General features: G+C 38.2%; 1 protein-coding gene across 3 annotated transcripts in view; it reads right to left on the bottom strand.

The window, feature by feature from the left end:
- The window catches only part of LOC311081813 (uncharacterized protein), a 28,680-nt gene extending 16,091 nt beyond the window's left edge, over nucleotides 1-12,589 (bottom strand). The window contains exons 1-2 of one of the 3 annotated variants that reach the window (XR_014606012.1): nucleotides 12,547-12,589; nucleotides 3,894-4,028 (exon numbers count right to left, since the gene is read on the bottom strand). The gene's annotated coding sequence lies outside the window, so the exon portion shown is untranslated. Of the gene's footprint in view, nucleotides 1-3,893; nucleotides 4,089-4,803; nucleotides 4,863-12,546 lie in introns of those variants that run through there. The other 2 variants (XR_014606013.1, XR_014606014.1) reach the window with 2 other exon arrangements.
- Between the last annotated feature and the right edge of the window lie 9,997 nt (nucleotides 12,590-22,586).

Below are 22,586 nucleotides of genomic sequence, written 5' to 3'. Positions count from 1 at the left end.
CTTTCGGGTGCGTGCGACTGTGAGCACATAATGAGTGAGTCCCGATTTTCGCCTCTTTTTCCGCATTTAAACTTGTTTTATATTTTATAACTGATAATATTTTGAATATCAAAATCCACTAAAGAAGACAGATAATTTTCCTGTTTGGCATCTAAACTCGAGTAATTTTGCTAGCAACTGAAGGGCCTTTGCACTTCATGCCACGTAATTGTGTAATTCTCTTCCAACAGGGACACACCAAGCCGTCGGGCCGTTTTTGAGTGTCGGCCAACTTAGTTTTTTCTGTGAGTGCCACAAATATTTTCATAATAACATTAGCGGAGTGGAATAAAGAACGTGATCAGCATGATTGATATTTAAAACAGTAAGCAAACACTGCTTTGTTTATGATTTGTATACCTGCAGTATTAGTTTTGATTTCCCTTTTTGAATGATGAATATAAACAAATATGATCGCTTAAATAGACAGTCATCTCCTTTACACGCAGGCGCAGAATGCGTGAACTAGTTGATAGTCGCCTGTAGTGCTTTCTGTGTTCAAGCACAGATTTTTCCCCCGATGCAGGCGACAACACAGTTGTCTTTCATCAGCGCTAGTTCTTTGGCATCGGTTTGGTGTGTCCCTTTAGGGAAACAAAACCCTGGGTGTTTTTTGAAATCCTGTCTTAAAAGGTCCTATGACATGCTGATTTTTTGGATGCTTTTATATAGGCCTTAGTGGTCCCCTAATACTGTATCTGAAGTCTCTTTTCAGCCTTGGTGCAGAATTACAGCGACTACGAGCCAGTCCCACAATGAGCTTTCCTTAGGACGTGCCATTTCTGTGTCTGTTGCTTTAAATACTAATGAGGAGGAGAGAGGCGGGGCAATGTGGAGGGTGGGGGTGTGGCCTTGACCAGCTTGCAGCCACAGTACCTTGCGCTAGTTTGACCCAGAATCTGATCCGGATGGAGAAGCACCTGAAGAAGTTGCAACTCAGCGGCTAATGCAGGACGTCTCCTAATGGTTAGTTTAAAATATTGTGTCTGGATACAGTACTTTAGTTGGTTTGTTTAGTGAACGAAAGCGAAATCAGGAATTCTGCCGTGCAAAGGCAAAAGACCGTAACTTCGTCTTCGTTTAACATTCAAGACCTCCTTTATCATGTGGATAAGTATCTTGAATCAATTCCGTTGTTTTTTCGAGAAAATAATGAATTGTCTTAACAGTAACTTCCAAAAGCCCATGAGAAACAAAGGCAGAACACCGTAACATCAGTTACTGCTCTTTGGCTTTGTTTTGGAACGCTCGAAATGGAGTTACGGTACTCTGCCTTTGTTTAGCCGCGCGTCAATATGAAGTTACTGTGCCGGTGTTCTATCAGATAATGCTACCTACCAGATTGTACGCTTATCAGTCCCTCTAACTTCTGATGTCCTCAGAGCTTTGTCCTGCACAGTTGCGGTCAGAACATTTGATATGGTCTGAACCCGCCGTCGACAAACGTGCGATATCGATCGCGAAGGATTATGCAGAGTTGACAGAAAAACGTTACACATTGCCGTATCAGATGAATACGACCAAGAATTAAAGCCCCGCCTCACTCAGTTCGGGTACAGGACCTGGTTGAAACACTCGTGCATCTAGCTGGCAGAGTGCCAAAACTTCGCCGGCGCCTTCAGCCCCGCCCTAAACACGGTCGAGCCAATGCTGGACTAATATATCTATGGAGGTATTTTGTCATGTCAAATGTATTAATAATGCCATCAGAATGCAACCAAAGCCCATGCTAGCAATAAGTAGATGGCTATAAATAATTGTAAATCATACAAAATAAATGCCATGATCACTAAATTTTATACAAGTGTTACTATAATGATTTTGTTAATGGTGATCAGCAACCAAATATTGATAATGTGGAAGTTACTGCCTTTTGCCTTGGTATGACTTCTCACTTTTTGCTGACAATACAAAGGCAGAGTACAGTAACTTTAAAATAGTGGTCAAAAGTCAAGTTTGACCTCAAGATTTTTTTATGTATATAATTTCCATTACTAAAACATCTATTTGCCAGATTTCCAGTGTCCTACCTATAATTAATTTGACGGGACAACTAAAAATCTTTAAAGTCATTTTTCTCAGTTCCACACTCTAGCGACTTAAGGTCTTTTGCCTTTGTAGGGCAGAGTTGCGGTCTTTCAGTTTGTTTATCGTTACCTAGCTACCAAGGGTTTAAGTTGTACAAGATGTGCTGTAGCCTTAATTACAATGGCCAAGTCGCGTTTCATATTAACAGATGAATAGGCTTCGCTCAGTTTATTAAATACATCCAACCTGAAATGTCTCTTACAAACTATGCTCACGGTAAGCCATCCTACTCCTGACACCTGTAGGGAAAAGAGAGAGCTGTCATGACACCTGGCTTTGAACCCCCCAGACCTCCAGTTTGACCACAACGCTGAAGAACCAGACTCATTCACAGGGCAGTCACAAGACATAGTGAAGCAGAACCAGGGTGGCTGCGCACCATCACTCTTAAAACAATCAACAGACTATACACACAAGAGTTGCTTTGTAAATAGGTGTTTCTTTTTTTTTTTTTGTGTGTGTGTGTTTATTTTGTATGATTACTTCACACATGTATTTGTACTCTGCTGACTAATGCTGATCCATGTGTTGTTGGTAAGGGATTGCGGGTGGGGGGGTCAAGGGAAAATTTGACAAATGCTGTATATATTTCCCTATGTTGAAAACATTGCATTAAAAAAAAAAAAAGAAAAAAAACACATACACACCATACACAAACAATTAACACACCATGAAATATATTTTTTAATTGACTTGATAACAGGTTAAGGTTAACAACCTTTTTTTTTTACTGTGTATTTGTATTTGATTTAACTATTTCACTACCTGCATGAATGGGCTGTCCTGACTTATTGATTAATTTATTAATTAAATGTTCTACTTATTGTGTATTGACATGATTAAAATCTTGCATTAAGGCCTGTTTCTATTTCATAATTCCACCTGTAATAGCAGTATTGAGTCTAATTAGTCGTTACTGCTTGAATCACCTAAAGAAGAAACATGAACTGGTTAACTGGAGTTTACTGGAAGTTTACTTTTCTTTTCTGCAATACAATAAGTAGGCCTAACTTTATCGAGGTAAAAGTTTCCCCGCTGTCACCAGACGTAGGTCTAGTGGAGAGAAGAGTGACAAAATCACGGTAGGACTGTGCAAACAAAGTAGGCTATCTGTCTAGCATTGCCATGTCAGTGTATTGATTCATTGTCCCTTCATAGTTTGTAAGAGACATTTCAGGTTGGATGTATTTAATAAACTGAGCGAAGCCTATTCATCATCTGTTAATATGAAACGCGACTTGGCCATTGTAATTAAGGCTACAGCACATCTTAAACCCTTGGTAGCTAGGTAACGATAAACAAACTGAAAGACTGCAATTCCTGATTTCGCTTTCGTTCACTAAACAAAGACTATGGAAATTAAACTTCACTTTTCCATCAAAAAACGTGTTGTAAAAAACATAACTTGTTAGATTTAAGACCTAGGTTCGCTAGCTAGTTCTGTGCCTGCCTGTGTGCGCTATGGTGTGCGCTGACCCTGGTCGACGAGAACCCGCATGAGATGTGACGCAGGACGTAACCCCGCCCCCCGGGCGAGATGCCCCAAAATTTATGAATCCCGCTAGCCTACGTCGTTGGCTTTTCATGTTGCTCTGATTTGCTATCGTTCTAAAGCTGTATTAGCATCTATATCAGTAATCTTTGTAGTTTAGAGAATACCATACTCTGGCTAATTTTTTAATGACAAAGTTCTCCATGTCCACTTATATTGAAGTCATGTTAAACAGTATCAAATGACTGAGTTCCGCTTTGAGAATGAAACCAACCTGTTTGTTCCTCAGTATCTTCTTGTTTCACACTGAATGTTTCTTCAATCTTCATGTCTTCACTCTCCTCTTTAATAAACGCCATCTTTATCTTGTGTTGCTTCACCACAAGTTTTTCCTCTCTGTTTAGACACTCTGTCATGATTAAAATGAGAATAGTTATCAGGATGAAAAATAAATCCAAACTAAATCTCTGGGTACGTCTCATTCAGCTCCTTAGTTCAGTAGTCAGTGCACTGGTAAGAGAGTCAGTCAGAGGGAATGGCTTTAAATGACCTGATTAGCCAAAACAAACTCAAAACTAGCACCAGAATTTTTTTTTAAACACAAACTATGCAGACACTTAACAGTTAGTTGTATTCAATGATTTGTAGATTTCAAAACAAACAAAAAATAGGACTAGAAACTAATAATAATAAAAAATAATTATACCTGACACTGAATATTTAGTTGTATTTAATTATTTAAATCATTTTCAAAATTGTGTTACTAGTTAATAAAAGTTGTCATCGTTAATGTTCGTTTTATTTGTAACGTTACTAGATTTAAACCAAAATGCATCTTCAGCATGCGATGATTCGAGCGCTGCAAATCACTAAATCATTTTGCAAACCTTATTTGGTTCATTTGACGTGGAGTTTTGAAAAGCTGTTTCTTCATCATTAATTGCCGGTTCCCAAATTCGTGTTTACGATAAAATGATTTATAGGGAGCAAAATGAGAAGCACCTTTTCTGTTACAGGATGCGCTTTACTAACAAAAAAAAAACGTTCATTAATGTTAGACAAGCAATGCAATATTACTTTAAATAATAATTCACTCATTTAACATCGTTAGTAAAAGCTATACATTCGAGTAAACGATTTTTATAGATTTAAACGCTTTAAATAGCCTACTTAAAAACACAAACCTTTCTTCAGCCAAATCACAACAGATGCGGGATGCGGCGCAGCCTTATGACATCACATCACAGACCAAAATAAAAGTCCTTCTTTAAAGTTTTGATGCAGTTGGCAAATCAATTTATGGTGCATTTTCTGACACCTACTTGGAGTGTGGAGGATTGACGTTGAATTTATTTGTGTGTATGTATGTATGTATATATATATATATATATATATATATATATATATATATATATATATATATATATATATATATATATAAAAAATAAAGTAACAATTGTATACCTAACTCTTCAATCTTGTTTCTAATTTTGTATAATTTAAACATTTAAACAGTATGTTAAACACTCTTAAACCTTTTTAACTGAATCTGCAATGACATTGAGTAAGCTCTTTGTGTCTCTATAAATTGTGATATTTAATTCTCATAACCTCCACACTTAACAACTGCACTCAACAAACTGCATAACAACTGTTTCAAGTAGATAAAATCTGGCATAACATACTGATTCATGTTTTCCAATGTTATTAAGTGACTGACTGAGTGAAGAGTGTCCAATTCTGAGATATTATTCTATCTTCACTTTTATTGCCAAAACTTATTTTGTGTACACATCCTTCTACAAGTTCTGTATTATATTACAATGAATCACCCCCCCCCCCCCCCCCCCCCCCCCCCCCCCGCATGCCCCACACCTTTTCTACATCAGCGTTGCAAAAAACAACAACAAAAGAAACACAACAAAAACATTTGCTTTTAAACATTTGTTTATTAAAAAAAGAGGAATATTTTATTATCACAATTGTGTTTTATTTTAATGCCAATGCATAAAAAGCATAAAGAACTAATGCACACATTGACTTAACATAAACAGGATATAGAAACTACAAAATGTAGACTATTACAACCTCTCCTTTAGCTAAATTAATTAAAGGCACAGGTTTATCATCTTAAGAGCTTCAGAGTAATTTGAAAGTGAAATAGCTTGTATATATTGCTACGTTTCTTTTCTTTCTTTTTTTTAACAAAGATGAATGTGAATTTTGGCAAACAACACTAAAAGATTAACAATCAGTTATACATTCTTATTTATTTTGTTCATGTTATAGAAACCAGACAACACATTCTTAAACAGCAATCTAAAAGCACATTTCGGTTAATACATTTACATTTAATAAAATCAGTCCATATTTGTGTATAAGGACAACCCCCCAAAAATATGAAGTGCTGCTTCACTACAACAAGAGCAGCTTGTGTCTATATCTCAGCTTGTGTCTATTCAATTATTTGGCTATGTAATAACATACTTAGTTTGTTAATTATTAAAATATAAAGAGAATCGAATCAGAGAATATGAGAATATGAACAGAAACCAAGGAAGGTCTCCGGTTACTCTCGTAACCTCGGTTCCCTGAGAGGAAAGAACAAGACATTGTGTGAAAACGCTATGGGGTTTCCCCCTCCTTCCTCGGATTTCATCTCAACAGTAAAACAGCGATTTGCTAAACCCAGGAATAAATGCTTCAATCAATGCGGCCGAGTCTGTGCATCAAAACAGAGCACACAGCTCACAGGGAAGGGCATGGCAAGCTGTTGCAAACAGCCAATGTGGAAGGCAAGATGGATTCATTTTTGTATATCAGGAAATCCTAGGAGAAAACGTCATGCCGTCAGTGAGGAAGGTGAAGCTAGGGCATCATTGGACCTTCCAACAGGACAATGATCCCAAACATACCTCAAATTCCACCAAGGCTTGGTTGCAGAAGAAGTCCTGAGAGATTCTACAATGGGCGCTACAGTCACCTTACTTGAACCACATAGAAAATCTCGGTTGGGATTTGAAGAACGCAGTTGCAGCACGCAAACCAAAGAATATTACTGAACTGGAGGCATTTGTTCATTAACAATTGGCTAAGATTCATCAGAAACGCTGCCAGAAGCTGGTGTCTGGTTCAAAGTCTTGTTTGCAGCAGGTCATAACAGCAAAAGGGTGTTCTACTCAGTACTAAAGATGCTTGCCATGAAGGGGTTGAGTAGTTTTGAGACTGCAGAAGTAATTAAAAGTTGCATTTTCAGTTGAATTTGGTGAAACCACCAGCTATATCAATTACTTTTGTTTTATTTGTTCATTGCAAACAGCTGAAAGTGTGTAAATTTTGTCAATAACCCTGATTTGCATTAGGGGTTTAATAATTTTGATTACAAGAGTATTTACTATAGTAATGACTATTTTTATTAAATTAGGCATAATCACAATCAATTTCCATTAAATTAACAACATATTAGGACAGAGAATAAAATGCCTAATGCCAGCGTTTACAGAATACGTAATGTAACAAGAACAGAAAACTGGACCACACATCTTCTCACAACTCCTTCATGTAGCAGTACTGTTTATTTCTGTCAGGTTATTTAGTATCAAGGGGGAGTGCCCTTTAATTGCGTTCCTTCCGTATAAAGGGGTGTCGCTATGGGAGTGCGTTCTCTCTCTGCGTCATTTGACTATATGGAGAGGCTGCAGACCTGGAGCCGGTAGATCTACGCCCCAAGCAGTTTTACGCCCCAGGCAGTTTTACGCCCCTGCTGTTCCTGATGCGTCCAGTAGGGGGATATACTGCGAAATAACACCATTAAACGCTCAAAACTTACACATTAATAACCGTCCCGTTCATAGACTTTGCCCAATTTTGTGGTTTTTGTTCATTTAAATATGAACGTTACAGCGTAGATCTGCACTATGGATTAAAATATCTGTAGATATTCAGTTAGGCTTCACTCTTTACACTCAGCCTACAGAAGACTATTTGTTTTTGTGAATTAAAAAATTAATAATACACATAGTTGGATCAGATGACAAGTAATGATATATGACCTACTGTAGAATAGTTATATATGACCTACTATAGAATAGTTAATTGAATAATGAATATAGAATATTCACTGTATGTTTTTATATACAGGAGACTGAGTGATACTGAGTGAAATATGTTGTTGTGAATTTATATAAAGTTACATTTAGATATTAACCATATTTAGCCCATTAGACATACAGCACCGTGTAATCATATGGATCCTCGATTAAATATCTGCTGTACTATTTACTATTAGTCATCATACAGCTACAAAACAGTGTCCTACATAGCATTTTATGAAGACAAACACAATTTAACCCTTTTCTAAAATTCCAAGGGCCATTAAGAAGAAAGAGACAATATTGTTGTTCACAAAAACATTATTTATTAACACCATTTATGAATTCTCCTGTAGATGACTCCCCTATGGCTTGCCAATCTTCTTTAACTGTTTTTCTATCCTCCTGTCAAAGTGCTTCTGCTCACTGATAAAAAAAATAAAAAAAATAAAACATTAAAAAAATTGTACAAAGGACATCCATAGTGAATTTGATCTTGTCAAATTCACAAGCAGCAGGACTCACTGTTACATTTTGTATAAAATTCCTGAATCCTTAATTTTTTATCACAGTTGCTTTGGTACATTTCTCAGATCACTACTGAAATTCTCATAACTACTTTTGAACAAATTGCCAATGCTTTGGTAAATTCATGCAATTGATTATGAATTCCCTTGCTGCTTCCTAATTGATCAATTCATTATTTCCTTCATTAGTGAAATTCTAAATACACCTCCGCAATTCATCAATTCAGGACACATTTACAAAATAAAGTGTAATAGAAATGTATTGAAAACATGCTTAACAGTTTGACAACTAGTCAACCATTTTGCATTTAATGACTTATGCAAGGAACTAATGCCTAGATGTTTTGAGGAGTATGACAATTCAACAGAGAAATAGTATAATAGGCCTACATTTTGATCAACATGACATAAAGAGTTGATAATGTAGGAAACAGCAGAGAGTTGTACATTATCAATTGCATGAATGTACCGAAGCATTTGCAATTTGTATAAAAAAAATGAGAAATTGCTTTTATGATGTGCACAAGTGACAAGATGATGTGATTTCAGTTGTGATCTGAGAAATGCACCAAAGCAACTGAGATAAACTATAAGACTTATTGGAGACCCTGCAGAATCACTGTAGACCCCCTATAAGAGTCACAGACCACATATCTGTGGGTATTTCATAAAATAAAATAAAATAAAACATTTAAAAAATGTAAAAAGGACATCCATGGTGAATTTGATCTTGTCACAGTGTGTGTGGGTGTGCTGTCCAGAATTTATGTCAGGTGAGTGTGGATTGCAATCAATTTGCTCCTGATCTTCAAAGTACAACGGCACAGGCACTTGTTGGTGGAACACTTTTGGAAAAAGTGTCAAGACACTTTGATTTCTTTTGGCCAGTGATGATGGACTGTGCAGAGAAAATTGAAAATGACATTAAAAACATGTCCATGTATGTCTCTGTAAGTCATTTATTTACTAGAGAAGCTATTGGTTTGGAATGCAGTTAAAAAAGAGAGATGGGTGTTTTATAGTTTATACAAGTTTAGAGAGAGAGAGAGAGAGAGAGAGAGAGAGAGAGAGAGAGAGAGAGAGAGAGAGAGAGAGATTTTCATTTCCTTAAGTAGCTAAAGCAAACACACACCTTTATGGGATGCAAGTTAAATAGAACTTGGTAAAGACAGAGTATGATAAATCCCACATTAAGTGCACACAACCTACATTTTAGTCCAGATCAGTAAGCTATTTTAAGAAAAATGTATATTTAGATATAAATTAGATAGTTAGATAATCTCATTTATAAGAAACAACTCAAACCAGAAAGGAGTAAACAGTCTTACCAGAAGAGGCCATCTCACGCAAGATAAAGACAGGCAACAAAAGAAAATTCAAAATAAAAATTAATTTTGAAATTGAGTAGAAAAGACGAGGGGCAGCTAAACCTACAGGGGCAGCTAAACCTACACGTGATTAGCTAAATTGAAGCCAGACAGAACATCAACCTGAGCGTCCATAACTTTTTGTCTCTCGAAATAAACTACAGACCCATCCATTGATATATAGAAATGAATTGATATCTACCTAGCTCTATCAAGCTAATCGTTTATAAATAATAAATGTTGCATCATTGCTAAACAACAATAACTTTAGCAGATTATTTAATATACCTCAATTCGTGTCGCTGTACAGTCTCCCCCTACTGGACGCATCAGGAACAGCAGGGGCGTAAAACTGCCTGGGGCGTAAAACTGCTTGGGGCGTAGATCTACCGGCTCCAGGTCTGCAGCCTCCCCCTACTCTCATTTGAGCGAGACACCGGGTTTCCGGCGGGACGCGTGAATGTTTGTACGGTTGGACAGAGGAACTCTGTGGGATGTCGTGATTTTAATGAGTGCTTAATATAAAGCTGTTTGGGTACCGTGTGAATCGCACTACAGGTGCGGGCCAACGTGCGAAAGACGTTACTAGTGGGCTTTCTCTGGGTTCCTAACGTTATAGCAGCTAAACCGCTGTGTGGATGTTCCCTTTTGCTGTCTGCATTGTTTGCTGTCTTTTCCGACTTTATCCGACTCGTTACCGTGACTACAACTCTAGCTCAAAGTGAGACGGGCTGTCCCGAGTGTGTCTGTTCTATTGAACTGATTAACAAGACTCATTGACTCTTTCAGTTCGCGTGTTAACGCGCTGCTGTTCGATCCCTCGCCACATCCATTGTTTACGTCCAGCGCGTGCTCCATCAGCTGGTCCGAGGACTGTGGGTCGTTGGCATGGTACCTCATCAACTGTGCTGTGAGCAAATACATTGAGTCATAAACCTCCAGTGGCGCCCAGGTATCAGATCAACCACTTCATTGTCACTAGCTCTTCTATATTTTGTTTTCTTTAAATATCATATCATTTTCCTGAGTTTCTTGTTTTATGGATTAATTTTATATATATTTTCTTTTTCATTGATTTGAGTTGCTGGATATATTATCCATAGATATATATGTATATATTCTGTGTGACCTATTTGGTGTGCGACCAAGTTTATGTATGTGTATGTTTCTTGTGTGGATACCTTGAGGGCAGCCCAAAAGAGGTGTTTCTCTATTTTAACATTGTTGGCTGTTGTGCCCATATCTGTCCACCCAGCATTGTAGGGGTGACCGGATGCGGCACCTCGATTCGATGAGCCAAACTGATGTGGTGAACTCTTTTAACATTGTGTCTTAAATTGCCAGCTGCTCTGTTTAATGTTTTGATATTGTGTGTGTTTTGTGTTACTATTTTTTTGTTCTCTCTTCAGAATTGGGGCAGCCAGTAGCAGGAAATAAGCGTCTCTTCCCGATTGTGGTGGTGGGTTCTTTTGCCTGAGTGCTGTGCTCACAGTGAGGTGTGAAGTGAGAGTGCAGTGAGTGTGCACGTATGATCGCTATATCCGTTCTGCTAAAGAGAGCCAGCTCCCCATTCTGAAGTGAGCGTCCGTGTCATGTTGTGTTCAGATTATTTTCGATTTATTGGTGTTGTCTTAAATACAATTTGAGGTGTTTTTATTGAGAATAAAGTTTTGTACTATTTTCTACTCCATGTCTGATATCTGACTCTGATCAACGAACCTCTGAGCCTTATTTAATTAAAGGGCATTTCCCCGGAAAGAGGCCCCCGGGTGGCGTAGTCGGTAACTTTCTTAAATCTTTAGCGTACCTCTAGTCAAAGCTGCCACATTCAGACAGTCAGTAATTTTGGAGTTTGTTTACTTTCATTTCCAGCTATTTTTGAAAGCACAGTGCACTGCTAGTTGTTTTTGACAGCCCTAGTAATTTTATGTTATTTATATGAAAATTTCACGGGTGGTTGGAAAGCAGAAGAGGATGAAGATTCAGTTTCATTACAAAGTTTTAATGATGAAGATACAATGAATAAACAAACAGGCAGGGCAACACACAATAAAGCAACGTAGACCGAACAAACAGAGAATGAATGTGAGGGACCCACTTAAAAAGCAAACACAAACTCTACTATTCAATATGTAATTGTCATTGTTACCAGGAGTAAATCCTCTGAGTTTTCTTTACAAGAAAAAGTAAGATGGAGAGCAGTTTGAGGCCACCTAATTGACCTAAATTAACTTGGAATGTGGACAGCAACACTGCCGCACTAAGGCAAAAGGTCATAACTTCGATTTTTGGCGAAAATTAGTTATTGTAATTTTTAGGACAATAAACATAAGTTTTATCATATAGACAAACATCAAGTTTCAATTTGATTGTTTTTTTGGGGGAATGATGTTGAAAGATGATGGGGAAAAGTTCCCCTAAAATTTTTGGGGAAAGATGATGTTTTTGGCGTAACTTCAAAAAGCCAAGGGGAAACTGTGGTAGAAGCCCGTAACGTCAGATTATTGACATCTAGGTTTGAAGAATGGCATACTCTCTGGGGAAAATGATGGCGGAGATGGCTTTGAAATGTAAACACCAAGATCAAGGTAAGAATGACACACGGGTGCATAAAAAAAGATAATCTTTAAAATCCAGTAATAGCTAGCGGTAGCCTTTAGCTAGCGATGCTACTTCACAAACTAGACACAAACACTTTGAGCCATAATCAATAACTTATCCAGTAACAAGCGCTGCATTAGAGCAGGCTTGTAGGATATCTTAATTCACAGCCCATAATACAAGGCTTCATGTACAACTGAAATAAAATATGCTTCTCATAGGCTAGCTCTCGCCTGCCAATGACAGTCCACTGACTGAAAATTACGTGAGTTGGTTGGCTGGAGCCGCAACGACACACCCATTATACACCAGCAGCAGGAATGTAGTAATTTAGGGCCTACCTTTTGTTGAACCCTGGTTAAAATTCATGTCAAACAACCGATGAGAAAGCAAATCCATTACATCCACTGCAAGTTTTTAAAACTTGCTACCGGCTAGTCAAAACTCCCAGGTTGTTACAGGCTGTCAATTATATCTATGCAATCCCAGAGTTTAGTGTAGCTGTGGCTTAGTGGGGAAATTCACGACGTCACGTCACCAAGCAAAAAGTATCTGTAGTGTCACATTATGACCAACAGATGTCACTGTGGTTTAACCTTGAAGCTGTGTGTTCGCTAGTAACACTAGAACAGCCAGCCTGTCAGCCTGTTATTGTTGCAATGGCAGAGAGAACATACTATACGAAGATAATCTAAATCTTTAGATATGTATATAGATAATTAAACTTAAAGGAACCGTATGTAAGAAATGTATTTCAATTAATCATAAAATGGCCCTGATATGTCACTAGACATTAAGAAATCATGTTCATTTCAAATACTTATATCACTGACAACAGTAGTCTAGCCAGGATATTGTCATTTAAAAAGTGAAGTTGCAGCCCTCAACTGATGTTGATGTTGTCATGTTGTGTTTTGGCCTGATGCGCCACCCTCCACCTATCTACTAATCACGAAGTCAGTAGTGTTTCGGCATCCGGGTTGCCAGCTCTGCTCAAGTTACCACAGCTGCAGCTACAAACGTGTCGGATAAAAAATGTCTAACGTTACGAAACCTAAAAGACCTCGTTATGAATCCGAAATACGTCGTGACGTAACGTCTTGTACGTACGTTAATGACAGATACCTAACCGTTACAAGTTAGACTAACAGCTACAATCCATGTATCATTCGTTCTTTTCATATTCAATTGAGATTCCAAAATCGGAAAAAGAAATAATGGTTTGTTATTTCGTTATTCGTTTATAAATGTGATACAAATAACAGGTCATTTTTCGTACTTTTGATTTAATGCTCAGATCAAAAATAGGAAATGAAATAAAGGGGGCAAGATGGTAATCCGTGTACTTTTTCGTTCATTCATTATTCTATTTCGGAATGAAAGATGAAATTTAAAAAAGGGTGCAGCTTGGTTTTTTGTTTAAAAGAAAAAAAGCAGAAATGGCTGTATTTTGTTTTCCAAATGTATTGTTGTCATCAAATAATAGTATTAGAAAATTGAACGACATTTCCGATTGTTTTTTAATTTGTAATATTTATTTGTACGTTTATTGTATTTCATTTGACTGATCCTATCTTTACCCGGAAGTAAATTACACCGTTGTGCGAAGTCATAGATATATACACTAGATGTCGGACATGTATTTATGTCCGACACGGTCAGACATGTATTTATCATTCCAGAGTCCAGAGAAAATTTAAGGGAAAAATTTAAGCGGAGAGCGAGCCGAGGAGACACAGCGGAGTTCGGGTGGAGAGACAGCAAGGAAGTGGCCAGTGGTGGAAAACACAGGGCTCAAGGAGATAAGTGACGGTCTCCTTTCACTGAAAATGATATTAGGATTTGCCACAGTATTATTGGGTGGAAGATTCACTACATTCTGCTTCTTGAAGATGTTGTAACTCGACTGTGTCTGAAGGCATTAATTTGGGGAAAGAAGAGGAGCGCTTTGGATGTGACATTGCAGTGCAGAGTTTGTTTACACCTGTCCTAGAGATTCTGTCCGCCGAGGCTGCTGTCTGGGCCCACACGCTGATTTAATGGTTGAGGTTTGTGAGTGCAGTGCTGGTTACTTTAATCACGTGTGCAGTTGAGTGTTTTGCAGAGTATGCACGAGTGGGGTGAAGAAGTTGTGGATTGTGCGGTATCTGAACGAACAGAGCCTCGACGAAATCGTATTCCTCACTGTTGTCATCAGTCCAGTGAAGAGCCTGCTAAAGCTGTGAAGTATATTTACCTCCCTTCTCTCTGTCTGAATCCAGTGAAGAGCCTGCTAAAGCTGTGAGTTATACATATCCTCCACTCTCTGTCATCGCCAGTGGCCCATGCATCATGTCGACTGTCACTAAAAATCAGTGGTAAAACGTGAGGAAATGCTAGATTTTTTTATAGCTGGCAAAGTTAAAGTCTAATGAAATACACTGACACCTTATTTTTGTCCTTTCAAAAGTAACAATGCCCTGCTACATAGCCTAGTAGCCTACTACAGTCATAATTGTATTTAAAACATATAAATGTACATGTATGTATAATTATGTCATTATAAATTATATATTTGTTTATATACACACTATAAATGCATTTATTTTGAAAATAATACATTTTCCGCTTAAAAAAAAAAAAATGTTCCGTACATAGTCTAGATCTACGCGCCCCCTAAACCCACATAATAAAGATGGACAGTGACATAGAAATTTGCACAAATTAAGCATACGTTCCATACAATTGAGGTAGGCTATTATCGAAATATCTAAATTTTAATAATGAGTGATTATTTAACTACATTTTAGACACACACACACACACCTCTGAAGCGATAGAAAAGTCCTCGGAACCGCATCACTCGCAAGACGGAACCTGCATTGCTGTACAAGGCCGAAGTCCACCATTCTCCAGTTGAATGGTTGCTATACACAGTTTAGATCAGGGGGGCAGCGTTTCATATTATTTTGAAGGTACCCCCGGGAGCCGCCATTGGCTAACAAGCCTTCACCTGCAGTTAGCATCCCATTGACTCCCATTCATTTTGGCGTCACTTTGACAGCGAATAACTTTACATCTGAGGCGTTTAAAGACTCCATTTGTCCATCGTTTATTTCTAAAGAAACACGACAATGTATAAAAGGCTCCATTACCTTGTATCTTACGTTATGGCCCCGTAGAAGCAGTTTTTGTAAAAGTAGGCTAACGATTGCGTCATAACCACGCGACTCTCTGGAAATTACCGTAGAGACAGGAAGAGAAGCTCGCAGTCAATCGGGGGGACGTGGAGGCATAAAGTCCGATAAAGTCAAGGGAGAAGCCCATAGAGAGTCATGACGTTGCTCCTGCTCCTAGCTCATGGACAGATCCTACTCACGCTTTCCGTCTCTGCAAGATTCGGAAGGGAATGGTTCAGATTTCGTTTGGCACAGCTACTAGAAAACTTACAACTGTCAGGCAGGCTGCTCACGTCACATCCACGTCGTCAAGCTCAGTTTGAGTCTGCGCAGTACGCTCGGCAATCAGGAAATGAGGGCTTCTAATGTGCTTCACTTCTCTCCGTTGAAACCTATGGGGTCGCTGTGTCCAGTTTATATACTGTCTATGGTTTAGATGTGTCCGTGGTTGATGGTCAGCCCTGGCAGCATCGCGGGGAAAGATGCACTGGAACTTTTGCACCACGAAAACAAACGCGCGTCCCATCATTGCCTCTCTCATCTAATACGCGATATCACAGTTTGACATGTCTGTCATTGGAAAGTTCCACGTGGTGTCATGAATAATTAAGCGGCAATGTCTTCTCATTGGATAAGAAATCTCAGTAATGAATAATAATGAGACACCGATGAGTCATAAAAGTACTATGGTGCTCTGCCACATCACAGCCTGTGACGTGGACACGGTGAAGATTTTAAACCCGAAAGATGAAAATAGCGTAAAAAAACTCAAATTTAACCATTTTCCCCCTACTATTAAATCTAACAGATGCTAACATTGTCTTCAATTAGGCCTGTCACGATAACAAATTTTTCTGGACGATAAATTGTCCAAGAAATTATTGCGATAAACGATAATATTGTCGTTCTGAGACCATTTTCATCTAATATAATGATAATGGCATAATAATGCAGGTACACCTTTTCAAAGATCTATAAACTTTTATTTCTAAAGAATATTAAACATTGAAAACAGAAAACATTTTAAATATCCACAAAAAATGAACAAAACAACCAAAAACAATAAAAGCAATGGACTCTCAGTGTCTGTTAACAAAAAAATTCACTTGAATAAATACCAAAAACAATAAATGGATGTAAACAAAATTGCACTTCAAAAAATATTAAACATTAGGCTCAGACATAAATAGTGATACATTCCATAACAGGCAAAACTGCCAGTTAGGACCTTTGTAAACAACTAAAAAAAAGCCTCAACAGGCCATATCACACCATAGCCGCTTTTCCACCGCAATTACCAGGAACTATTTGTCCCAGGAACTTTTTTCATAGGAACTTTTTTTGCCCCAGACCGGTTGCTTACTGCGTTTACACCGCGATCTAAAGTACCGGGAAGATTATGTAAATTAGTCTGGTGACGTTGAACTGCGTGCGACTGCTCCTCCCAGTCTGCGACGGACAGGAAGCGCCTTTGTTTTGAGTTTTGAGCGCGTTTTGAGTTTTAAGTATGGAGGAGATTCAAGCTGTGCTGCTTTTGTGTGTGATCTATTGGCTTACTAACGAGGTAATTAACAAAACGGCAGAAAAGAGACGAGCACTGATACTAAAGCGTATTCAGAAAGCTCGTAATGCTAGATATAAAAGTAGACAACGTTTGTTATCAGCTATAGCGGACATTGACCGTGAGATGGATGAGACGAACGTGTGCCATTGGGCAGAAAGAACAAGATTGGTAAGAAATGAATCCATCAAAATTAACAAGAGTTATGAATAATGTTATTATCGATTACATCAACTTATTTTGTGCAACTTTTGTGTGTTTTAGATATGGGAGTACTATCGAATGCGTTGTGTTTCGCGATCGGTTTGGATGCACATTAGAACAACATTATGGTGGGACAGCGTGGTTCCAACTTTCACCGAAGCACAGTGGTTAAAGAATTTCCGGATGTCTAAGGATACTTTTCTGTACCTCTGTCGTCGATTGCAACCCCAACTGGAGAGACATGACACAAACTACCGACATTGTGTACCCATTCAAAAAAGAATCGCCATTGCACTGTGGAAACTTGCGACCAACTCACAGTATAGAAGCATCTCACATTTATTTGGAGTCGGAGTTGCTACTGTGTGTCACTGTGTTCACGATTTATGCTCATCTGTTGAGAAGGTACTCATGCAAGAAGTTATCCAGTTACCAAACAGTGAAAAGTTAAAAGAAATGGCGACGTATTTTGAGTGCAGATGGGGTTTGCCTCAGTGTGTAGGTGCAATTGATGGATCACACATCCCCATTCTTGGACCAGAGGAGTACCACACAGAGTACTTCAACCGAAAGGGCTGGCATTCGATCATCCTACAGGCTGTTGTGGACGGAAGAGGTCTCTTTTGGAATGTTTTTTTAGGAGCGCCAGGGAGCCTGCATGATGCCAGAGTGCTGCGTTTGTCAGGATTGTGGGACCTAGTGGATAGGGGTTTGTTACTACCTGATGTAACCAAGAACATTTGTGGACATGATGTGGGGTACTATGTCCTTGGTGATGCAGCCTATCCTTTGAAGAGCTGGCTGATGAAACCTTTCACAGACAACGGACGACTGACACCCCAACAGCTTGTGTACAACCATAAAACAAGGAGAGCCAGGGTGGTGGTTGAGAATGCTTTTGGCAGACTAAAGGGCAGATGGAGGTGTTTGCTAAAACGAAATGACTGCAATACACACAAGGTCAAATCCCTGGTAATAGCATGTTGTGTTCTGCATAACCTCTGTGAAATGAATGGTGATGAGTTCAGAGAAGAATGGGCTACGGGTACATTCAACCAGCCTGACGGGGCACTGTCATCCACTGTAGAGGCAGAGGGTCTAGATGCACGTACAGGTCTAATGAAGCTTTTGACTACAATGTAGTAAACTAAAGTATCTCTGGTTACACACCAGAAAGTTTTTTTTTTTTTTTGGTAAGGGAAAAAAATCACCTTCAGCTGCTGTAATGCGTTTTTTTTTTATGCTGTATACACCTGTTGTACATTGTTTTTTGCTGTGTAACACTTTTTTTTGTAAATAAAAAATGATTACATATGAATCATGCTTTGGTTTTAATTTATTCTGTTATCACCTTCTGTTTACAGGTGAAACTTAAAAAATTAGAATAACATGCAACATTTAATTTCAGTAATTCAACTTAAAGGTTAAACTAATATATAGACTCATTACATGCAAAGATATGAAAACCAAATTCAAAATTAGAATAAATGTGAAGTTTTCATAAGCTGTAAGCCATAGTCATAAAAATTATAACAGGCTTGAAAACGTAATACACCTTGCATGTAATGAGTTTCACCTTTAAATTGAATTATTAAAAACTTTTGCACAATATTTCTAAATTTGAGTTTCACCTGTATATTGGCTGTCAAATATAAAATGTAATTTCATAAGTGACTTAAATGACCTACACTTTGCTTATTTTAACCTGTGCACTTTCACCGGAATGTTTTACATCTAACCAGCACTTCAAAACCTTACCGTAAGAGCTAAAATTACCATGGAGATGAAAAGGCACTTGATCTCAAAGTGACATTTTACAAACTTTATTTAACACAAGGCAAGTACTGCTTACAAAATATATATATTTTTAAAATACAATCACGTGAAAAGAAATAAATTACGAGAACAGTAATATATTGTGTAAAAACAAATACAAATGTATTTTTGAACAACTGGGCAAACTGTCCAAGAACAGACAGAAACCCGGCCCTCTGCAGGAATGAAAACAATATATAAAAATTAGAATTGTGCAAAGAAAAATAAAAAATGCAAATGTGCAATTTAAAGTGCAATCTCAGAGTTCAAGTGGCTACTTTTTGAATGACTGGGCAAACTGTCCAAGAACAGACAGAAACCCGGCCTGAAAGTCCCTCTGCTGCCGTCTGCTTTCTTCAGCTTCCGACTGCAGGAACGCCAACTCCTGCCTCCTCATCTCTCTTTCCTCAGCCTGGCTCTCAAGTAACAGCTGCATATATTTGTCACGCTGTTCTTGTCCAAGCTGCAGGGCGGTCCGGTTAGAATCTTCCATGTCCCTCAGCGCATCAAGGAAGTCACAATCTCGTTTCCTCTTCTCTAAGTGCAGAAACACATGACAATAAATACACAAAGCCACCCTGAAAACCATAAAATACCTATTTTAAGTGTTTTCACTACAAAATCTTAAATTTGAAATTTGTGTTGGGCCATCATGCTCCATATTTTTTATCATGGGCCATTTAAGTTTGCAATAAAAAAATAACACAATGACCCAAAACCATTAGGATTACAATTAGATCAGTTTTGAATAGGGGTGTAACGATACCCTCATGTCACGATTCGATATTAATCACGATACAATGTATTGCGATACTCCCAAGACATATGATAAAAGGTTAACAAAAAATGTACTGTTGATTAGAATGCTAACTTTGATATTACATTGTGGGTTTAAATGAATAAGCTTGGACTTGGTGCTTGTAACCCAAGGACAATGGTGACACCAGAATAAAAATATTCATGATTCTGAAGCTGAAAATACTGAATTATTTTAGACGAATATGCTTAACATTGGTAACATGTTTGGCATTATCAGGACCCACAAATATTCCCCCATTGCATTATATTATACACTAATATCAACATAATTTTAATGTAGTACTGACACTAAAACTCTGAAAACCTGAATTTTTTCTCACACTGTAATTTTTATTTTGGGTGAACTATCCACGATACGTATTGTTGCATTTTTGTATTGCAATATATTGCTGCACGCTATATTATTACACCCCTAGTTTTGAAGTATATTTTTATCAACAGACAACGTTGTTTAATACCTCGTCGTGTGTGTGTTTCGGCGGAAGACATGGGTTGAGGGCTACTGGTGATTGCAGGGGAAAACACGCTGGTCTCTGTTGCCTGCACATCGTTGGGGCCATTCATTTCATCTGTAAAAACACGTTGAAAAAAGTTAGTTTGTTTTATCACTGCAACGAGTTTAAGACGATATCATGTAGATGTGTAATCATTTACCTTCAACCGACGGGTCCTCAGATTCATGAATGGATTCCAAAAATGCAATTGCAGAGTCTTTTGTCACCGCTGCTCCAGAAAAAGCCGGCCTGTGTCCCAACAACGCGTCCAGGCGGTCAAACCACTTGTTAGTACGCCGATCGGATCCGCTTCTATTGTTGTGATCCTTGACTTTTTTGTAGTCTTGTTTTAATTTTTTTAACTTCTCTCTGCACTGTTTTCCAGTGTGAACAATGCCCAGCTCGTATAACCGACTCGATATTTTCAGATACCTTTTCATTGCGGATTGCCGTTTCCAGTTCCCGCTGGATTTCTTCTTCCGCAAATACGCTTATTAAAGCCTGGACCTCGTCGTCGGTCCAGAGGTCGTATTTTTTGGTAAACTCCATATTAATTTCCAGACAACTCTTCCCAAAACGCGTAACGGTTCACATTTACCAAAAGCTGGCAGGTCCGCTCACACACACACACACACGCACGCGTGCGCGCGCGTCTTGCTATACTTGTGTGGACCAACCTTTGGCAGGCCACCATCATTGTGTGGACATTTGTAGTTGTGAGGACATTTTGCCTGGTCCACACAATGTTTAACAAGCGATTAAACTCTACCAGTTAGGTTTAGAGGTATGGTGTGAATTAGGTTTAGGTAAAGGTTAGGGTTAGGCATGTGCCAGTAATGGTTAGGTTTAGGGAAAGTGTGTGGGTTAGACATAGTAAAATCAATGGAAGTCAATACAATGTCCACACAAGTATAGCAAGACAGGAGTGCGTGTGTGTGTGTGTTTGTTTTGCAGACTGTCGACGCCATGTGGAGGGCAAAAAACATTTAAAGATTGTGGCCAGTACAGTACAAAATGTCTATATTTTCTTTATTAAAAGTATTGTAATCAAAAATATAGGTTTTATTGTTTGTTTTTAATAACCAATTTCTAGCCAGTGAATGGGGAAATTACTGCGTGCAAAGTAATGGAGTTGCAAAAGTCTGCCAAAAGCTAGCGACTTTCTATTAAAGAGTGTTGCTGTATCGCAGTATATCGAGTGAGAGGTTTTTCTCCCTCTTTCTGTTGAGTGACAGAGGAGCAGTGGAGAGCTGTGGGCGTGTCGTCACTCATACCTTTGCGTGAAATATATTTTTGGTTTTAGTGGAGCCGTAGCGAGCACGATGACAGCTTTGAGATAGCGACGGGTAACAGGTAGTCTTACCGGGCCACGTTCCACTCAGTATTTCATACTTGTTCTATTGTCCGACAGCAGAAACAAAAAACATGTGAATGAGAAAAACGTCATGAATTCAGCTCTATCAAAATACTGTGTACAGAGACCCAACTTTTCATGCTGTTTTTAGCTAGATACACAGACCGCAGAGAAGAGGCAGTGAGAACTGAAGACTTGCATGTTTATTTGAACACAGTTGTTTAAACGTAAATTTTGTTTTGGTGATTTATTGAACATAAAATATTTTGTGGAGAAAGTACAAGAGAGAAAGATTGAGATGAATAAACATTTAAGCAATCTGGTTAAATGTACAAAATATAAGGTACAACTGTAGAAAATAGCAATTCTCCAAAGCCTGGGATATATGATATATACCGGTATTTTACCCTAGTTTGTCATAATATTTTACTTCAGATCCATTTCATACACAACACCAGTAGGCTAAATGGATTTAGCATTTAAACACATTTAGCTTTACAAAAGGTCTATCCATTTCAGCAATATAATTGACAAAAACGGTTACAAAGATTTGATAAATCAAAATAATTTAGAGTCAAAAACACATAACTCATCAGTTTGTGCCATTATGTATACCAGATACGTAATGTGCCTTGGTGCGAGCAGATGCAATTAATTTAGAAGTCCGATAATAGTTAATATTTTCTAACGTTAGTGACTGATTGCGAATACAGCTTGACTGTGAGAGTTTGGACTTTTAAACTGATACCAGCAAGTAAAATAGCAGTGTATGAACTAAAGTAGAGAATAACTTCTGTTTTAGTAGTGTGGCATTGCAAGTAGAGGAAAGCAGGTGGCATTGTGAAAGACAACAATCTTTGCACAACTATAATACAGATATAACGGTATAGGTACAATATCACATCTGTTTCAAAATATATCTCGATATGATAATATCGGTATATCGCCCAGCCATAGTTGTGATAACTTGACTCGC

This window comes from Abramis brama, assembly GCF_963993115.1.
Source record: "Abramis brama genome assembly, chromosome: 4".
Lineage (NCBI taxonomy): Eukaryota > Metazoa > Chordata > Actinopteri > Cypriniformes > Leuciscidae > Abramis > Abramis brama.
Note: the sequence above shows the minus strand (reverse complement) of the source record. Positions and strands in the feature narration are given on the sequence as shown.